Raw genomic sequence first — 7562 nt, 5'->3', positions numbered from 1 at the left:
CTCCATCACCATCAGCCATTTTTGCATTTCCTCCATAACCGTGCATCCGTTTCAAAACCTGTTTCATGGGGAGATGCACGTGGGTGATAGTAGCCTACCCAAGCAGTTTCAGCCAATTCCGATGCACGGTTTCCGAGAAATCGACCTCTGAATTCTTCAGCCATTTTCCATTTTTCTCAAAATCTGTGCATCCATTGATCACGAATTTGCTATGGGAGATGCATAATGGTGATAGAAACATGCTCAGCAAGTTTCAGCTCGATCCGCTTTGGCGTTTGGGAGAAATGTCGAAAACAAGTTCTGGTTTGGTGAAGATGCAGCAACAGCAGCTTGGACGTGCAGATTTGAACGTGGAAACAATTGTCTGGAGCTTGGATCCGGCCAAAGGACGCCTGCACAAGAAAAAAACAACCATGAATCATCAATCAAGCCACATGCAACCAGAAAAACTAAGCATGCAGCAGCAAAATCAGAGCAGGTAGCAGCAAAAAAGCTTCACAAGCAACGGTTTGACTTCAGGTACGTGACAAAACCTATTCATCTATTGCATGAATCTAGTCTAAGCATTGCATGAACGAATGGAATGGTGATTAAGCCACGGATTAGCGAGGCTCAACCGATTGTCTTCTCTAGCGCTCAAGGCAAAAATCACGCAGCATGATCGGCCATTCACGTGAAAAATTAAAAAAAAAACACAGTTAATGGTAGTTGAACTCCAGTGAACAGGATGTCAATTAATTAACGGAGAGAAGAAGACATGTATCACTGCAGTTTGAAAAATCTAGCGCACATGTTTTTTCCACCTCATCACAAATCACGGAGAAATTGAAGACGGCTTGGCTGAAACTCATGAACTGCTGTTCATCGGCACTTTCCACATCCTCAACTAAAGTGTGCACAATCAGTTAATTGGTTCTCTATCATCAACTCATTTGATGATTGTTTTATTTCTCTCCGAAATTGTTGCAATGATCATGATTCACTCGAAGTGTATTCGAATTCAGATGGAGATAAACACAAATTAGCAGAACATCTTAGAGAAAAATATATGAAATGGTTAGCAAAACTTATTTCAACATCTTCAAATATGGTCTCGGTGGTTCTTCCATGGCTCTGTTTGGCAGCGTAGGTGGTGGTATTTGCACCAAAGCAGCAGATGTAGGTGTTGATCTTGTTGGCAAGGTTGAGAGGAACATTCCTGAAGACGATCCACGCAACCCAGCTGTCATTGCTGATAATGTTGGTGACAATGTTGGAGATATCGCTGGTATGGGATCAGATCTATTTGGGTCCTATGACTGAATCTTCCTGTGCAGCTCTGGTTGTTGCATCCATATCATCATTTGAAAACTCTCATGATCTTACTGCCATGTGTTATCCCTTGCTTATTAGTTCAATGGGTATCATTGCTTGCTTAATCACAACTCTGTTTGCAACTAACATATTTGAGATCAAGGCTGTGAAGGAAATTGAGCCTGCATTGAAAAAGCAACGTATTATCTCCATAGTAGTGATGTCTATTGGCATTGTTGCTGTAAGCCTAGTTGCATTGCCTTCATCCTTCACTATCTTCAATTTTGGTGCCCAGAAGGTTGTAAAGAACTGGGAGCTTTTCTTCTGTGGTGCTATTGGTTTGTGGTCTGGCCTTGTTATTGGTTTTGTCACTGAATACTGCACTAGTAATGCTTACAGCCCTGTCCTAGATGTTGCCGATTCATGCAGGACTGGAAGCAGCAACTAATGTTATATTTGGGTTGGCTGTGGGATACAAATCTGTTATTATATTTGCTATTGCAGTAAGCATTTTATGAAGCAAAGAAAGCTGCCACAGTCGGAAAGTATTGTCATGTCAGGAACAGAAACATGAATCAAGGTTAACCAATGGAAAAACAGTGATTCCCATCCAGCTTCGGCATGCAATATCTATTCTCGGGCAGTTCATTGAAGCTAGCAGACTGTTTCTACAGGAAGCTAGCAGACTGTTTCTACAGGAAGACAGAGACTGTTTCTACAGGAAGCCAGCGAACAGTTTCTACAGGAAAGTTTGAAAAGCGGGAAGCCAAAGGAGAAATCGGCCGAGATGATTAGCCAAGGAAGTCACCAGGGCCATCAAAGACAAGGGGAGAGATTTGGTTGCTCAGAGGATGAGCAACACTTTCAGTAGGGGGGTGATGATGAGCCCCAAAAATGTACAATTATTTGGGCTCATTCAACCTCCTAATTTGGCTTAGTCCACCATTCTCATTTGTTTATTGCATGTTTTTGATTATTTTTATGTTAATAGAGTGAATTTGGTTAGTCATTATGCCAACAAGTCTAATGGGTGCTTTGTGTAGCCTTGTTGGTCAACTTGGAGACAAATTTGAAGGTCTTAATGAGCACTTCGCAGCCAAATTCGTGGGAGAACAAGCTAGAGGATTTGTAGGAAGGTGTCCCCCTCATTTATGGACCCTTACCTCGAATTCTCCACCATCAGCTCGGAGTTCAAGGGCCACCGAATCAATCAGCTCAAGGGCAGCCAAGCAAGTCAAGTTGGACTGCTGTTAACTCCAAGTCTTGGGCAGCCAAGTCCCTAACTTTTAGGAGGACTGTTGGGTCCTCAAATTGTATAAATAAGAAGGCTTGGGGCCTCATTTTGGTTAGCTAGTGGTTGGTCATTTTTGGTAGCTAGTTGGTAGTCATTTTTGTAGCTAGTTAGTCATTTTGTTTTAGCCATTAGTTAGCTAGCTTGTAGTTCGATTTTTAGGCCATGGATTAGTTTTGCTTTCAGCTCATTCTCAAGCTCTCCTTATGGACAGTTTTGATGTACTTTTCATTTCTTGATTAATAAAGATGGATCCAGCTTTGCACCAGCTCTAAATCTCTCTTGGGAGGCTGTAGTTCTTGGGGTTGGGCCCATCTCAAGCGCCCAGTACCTCCCTTGTTTATCTTTATGTGTTTGCTGCGTTCTTGAAATAAAATCTGCTCTTTAGATTTAATTCGTGCTTTGTTACTTAGGTTTCTTTTGATGGTTCAAGTAGCTTCTCATGTTTATAATAGATTGGTAGGAGTTTGTATGCATTTAGATCTTTTGGCATGTTCTTTCTCATGTGATGTATATGGTTCTCTTTTCAAACAAGGCTGCTGTTTACTCATTCATTAACAGTTGGATTGAGTTAGCTAGGACTTGGTTTGTTGGCAAGAATTCATCGATTTGTTTGAATAAGCACTGTGCAGGGCATCTCTATCATCTTCATCACCTCCTCGTTCATTTGAGCCTCGTTCAGATCAGCTCCTCCATCACCAAGTCTGTTCCCTCATCTCCCATCTTCTCTTTTGCCACGTTACCCTACCTTCTTCTCCATTGTTGCCTCAACTACCTTAAAGCCAAATCAGCCTTCCACATATCATCTCATCACTCCATCCATCAGTTCCTAGGTCACTTCAGACCCCCATCCTACCTCCATAACCATCCATGCATCTTCCATCAACCATCCATCCTCAAAAATCCAATTCATAAACATCCTGTAGAAGAATTACAGAACATCCTGTAGAAGACCTACAGGATTTTCCTGTAGAAACCCCTGCAGACTTCCTGTAGAAGTTCATAAACACAGTTGCATGTCATCCAAACTTTGTGAAACTCTCATAGAGAATGTCAGGTATCCCTTAGACCCTCTCTGTACCATCCCAGCCTTTCCCAAAGCATTGCATCCCTTGATCCATCCCTGCACAGTGGAAAACTAGTTAGAAGCACATGCATGACAATTCTTATAACTTAAAGAGAAAATAGAAAAACATGTTTTTTAAGATGCAAGTAGATTAGATTCATGCATTTTCACTTATTAGAAGTAATGGCATCATTGGTAGAAGTTTCCTTCACAGTCTTTGCATCATAGAGGTTAGACTAGTTGAATTAGGGTTTCCTAGGGTTTCCATGTTTCGATTTGCTTTCAGTTCATTTTTGCCAAGTAGATTAGTCTTCTTTGAGCTAGCTTTCGTCCATCATTGATAAAGCTTCTTCTGTGAGCCTATAGAAGTTGGCTTGAGCCCTAGCGGACTTGTGCCAGTTGACCAAGTGACAGCTGCGACAAGAGCTAGTACTTGTGCATATAGCACCGCCGCTTCCAAGTTTGTACGAACTACCGGGTTGATAAAATTAAGAGACAGGAAGCCCCAGGAGTTGTAGCATTATTGCTACAATACTGGAGCTCACCAGAAGGAATGATAGATAAAACATAAAAAGATGTTTTTTATGTTTTAACTATCATTTCTTCCAACCCGACGCCTATGAGAATGGAGGTTGGGGTGCATGGAATGATAGGGAAAATTTCAAAGCATTTATTTAATTCGAGAATATAAAAGCATTTATAGAATTTGAAATGATAGGGAAAAAAAAAACAAAAACATTTTTTATGTTTTCTCTAATACCTCATCCTCGTATGAAAGTGGGGGTGGGGGAGGAAGGAAATGATAGGAAAAACATTATTATTATTATTCTCTCCATCCCCCATCCCTATGAGGGTGGGGGTTGCGGTGTGGGGAATGATAGGGAAACCTCATAGGGTGAGGGTGGGGGTGTAGGGGATGGAGGGAATGATAGGGAAAACATTAAAACATATGGGTGGGGGTGTGGGTGAAGTGAATGATAGGAAAAACACACACCCTACCCCAACCTTAATAGGGGTGGGGGTGGAAGGAATGATAGGTAAAACATAAAAAAGATGTTTATATGTTTTAACTATCATTCCTTCCAACTCGATGCCTATGAGAATGGGAGTTGGGGTGCAGGGAATGATAGGGAAAACATATAAATATTTTATTTTATTTTACGTATCATTCCCACCCACACCCATGGGCCTAGGGTGGGAGGAACAATAGGAAAACACAAAAAAAGTGGGAAATGATATGGAAAACACAAAATAATTATTTGTATTTTCTCTATCATTTTGCCCCCCTTCCTCCTCCTACCCCTCACCCATATTTTTTTTATGTTTTCCATATTATTCCCCCACACCTCTACTCACATAGGGATGGGGGTGGAGGGAATGATAACGAAAACACAAAATCATTTTTTATGTTTTCCCTATCATCCCCACATCTACACCCTCATATTTTTTTTATGTTTTCCTTCTCATTCTCCCCCACCTCACCCTCATTTTATGTTTTCCATATCATTACCCTGGCCCTAGCCTCAATGATAAGGTGGAAATTATAGGGAAAAAAACATTAAAAAAAAACATATTTATGATTTCCTATCATTTCCCATTTATGTGACTCGTTAGATTTTAAAAAAATCATATTATTATGGAGTTAATCATTTTATTTTTAAAATTTAATTTGATAATATATTAATTGGATAATCTTATTATGGAATTATTTTACTATTTTATTTTAAAGCTGATTTTGATAATATATTAAATGATTTTTGCTCATATATAATTTCAAAAGGAAAAATAGTTAGACTATCCCTATAAATTTATACAAAGTCCATCTTTATCACCTATTGAACCATAGTGGATCCTATAATTCAATGGTGGTGGTTGGGGGAGGGAATGTTAGGGTATATGTGTGTGTGTGTGTGTTTTTCCTACCATTTACTACCACCCCCACCTTCACCCTCATTTCATATGAGGGTTCGAATGAGGGGAACTGATAGGGAAAACATAAAAAAACACTTTTATGTTTTCTCAATGAGGGTGGGGGTGGTATGGAATGATAGGGTGCACATAAAAAACATTTTATTTTTTTCTCCTATCGTGAGGGTGGGAGTGGGAAAAAATAATAGGGAAAACATAAAAACAGAAAAATAAGGAAAACATAAAATATGTTTTTATGTTTTCCCTATCATTTTCTACTTATGACACTGAGGAGTGAGAGGCAAATGATAAAAAAAAAAAATTCATTTATGAGGATGGAGGTGGGGAGAAATGATAGGGAAAACATAAAAACATTTATGAGTGAAGATGAGAGTTGAGGTGGGGAGAATGATAAGGAAAACATAAGAGGGTGAAGATGGAGTAAGAGTGAGGGAAAACAATAGAGAAAACATAAAACACCAGAAGGAAAATGATAGGGAAAACATTAAAGTTTTTTTTTTTTCCTTATTATTTTCCATTTATATAATTCATTAAATTTAAAAAATGCATATTATTATAAAATTATTAATTATTTTATTTGTTTAATTGATATATATATATATATATATATATATATATATATATATATATATATATAAAGTTGATTTTGTGTTATCTTTAAATTGCAAATTATATCCCTAGTATAGCATGATAGACAATAAACCCACAAAATTGGGAATTTGACCTCAATCCATCACAAGAGGAGTTGGATATCTTGGCCACCACTAAAATAGATAGAGTAACAACAATGGAAACTACAACTGAGCAAAACAACAGCCTACCACAAACCATCTACTAGAATAAGAACAGAGGACAGAAGATGAGCTTAAGAGCTAGAAGAAGTCATGAGAGCCATGTCCCCAACACCTGTTCCTACAAGGCCAAAAGGCTTTGGATCACATTAGAGATAATTCTCCAAATGTGCTACGCAGACATCCAATCTCTCCAGGTAATATCGCTGATGGCGTTGAATCCTCTGAATATCATTCAAGAATGAGATTATGTCATTTTATCTTCTCTCTTTTCCTTTACGATGTGACTAAGCAAAGTCTTCAGTTTCTAGTGAAGGGCGACAAAGTGCATGTGTTGATTCCTTCATCCCCTGCTATGACTAGGGTCAAGTAACCAATTGGAAACCTCTGCCATGAGCTTTGTGTCATAAAAAGCTTGGTGGGCTTGAGCCACATGAGTCTCCAACTGGTGAATTTCCTCTCTAGTACCAGGAGATACCACTACATGGTATTGAGTTGCTGCATCTTGATCCTGAGACTGCACACACAATTGACTGTGTTGGTCAAGACCACCCCTCCCCGTCGCCCCTCTCCTGCATCTCATTCTTTATTTGGGCATGGCTGAGAAAGGTAAAAGAACCCAGGAACAAGCCTTGCTCTTGCTATCAGTAAATTCATACAAAATCTAGTAGACTTTATTCCTGACACTGGAAGGGGACCACAACAATATAGAGAGCTAATGTCTCTTCCTCCTAAAAAACTCAACAAGTACACTAGACACCACAAATACCAACCTTGATGAAGGTCCAGATATCTAGTTGGCACCCACACAACCACAATACACAACTAGGAAAAAATGATGGGACAATGATATACACGGATAAAGATAAGAATAAACACTAGGATGATACTTCAATGTTGGGATGAGCCACAAAATAGAAACAACACACCGCAATAGAGGATAGACCATAGGAAAACCAAATGGAGCTCAAAACAAAAGCAACACTTCAACAACATGAAAACACAGAGAAACAAGAACCAAAACCACAACAATTACCCGGTTACAGAAGTGTTGACACACCAGGATTGATAGGGCACAAACTTGGGTATGTTGAGTAGGTGTAGGAGCTAAAACCCCCATGGTTAACTTAGGACCCCATGCATGCACCCTCTGCGGGACTGTCACCACTCTGGGACCCAAATTTCTACACTT

General features: G+C 39.4%; 1 pseudogene; it reads left to right on the top strand.

The window, feature by feature from the left end:
• Positions 1 to 1107: 1107 nt before the first annotated feature.
• On the top strand, positions 1108 to 1741 carry LOC149140398 (pyrophosphate-energized vacuolar membrane proton pump 1 pseudogene; annotated as a pseudogene).
• Positions 1742 to 7562: the final 5821 nt, after the last annotated feature.

This window comes from Pinus tabuliformis, chromosome X (genome assembly GCF_031772625.1).
Source record: "Pinus tabuliformis cultivar Carrire ecotype Pingquan chromosome X, CPIR1, whole genome shotgun sequence".
NCBI lineage: Eukaryota > Viridiplantae > Streptophyta > Pinopsida > Pinales > Pinaceae > Pinus > Pinus tabuliformis.
The sequence above is the reverse complement of the archived record's forward strand: the minus strand, read 5'-3'. Positions and strand labels throughout refer to the sequence as shown.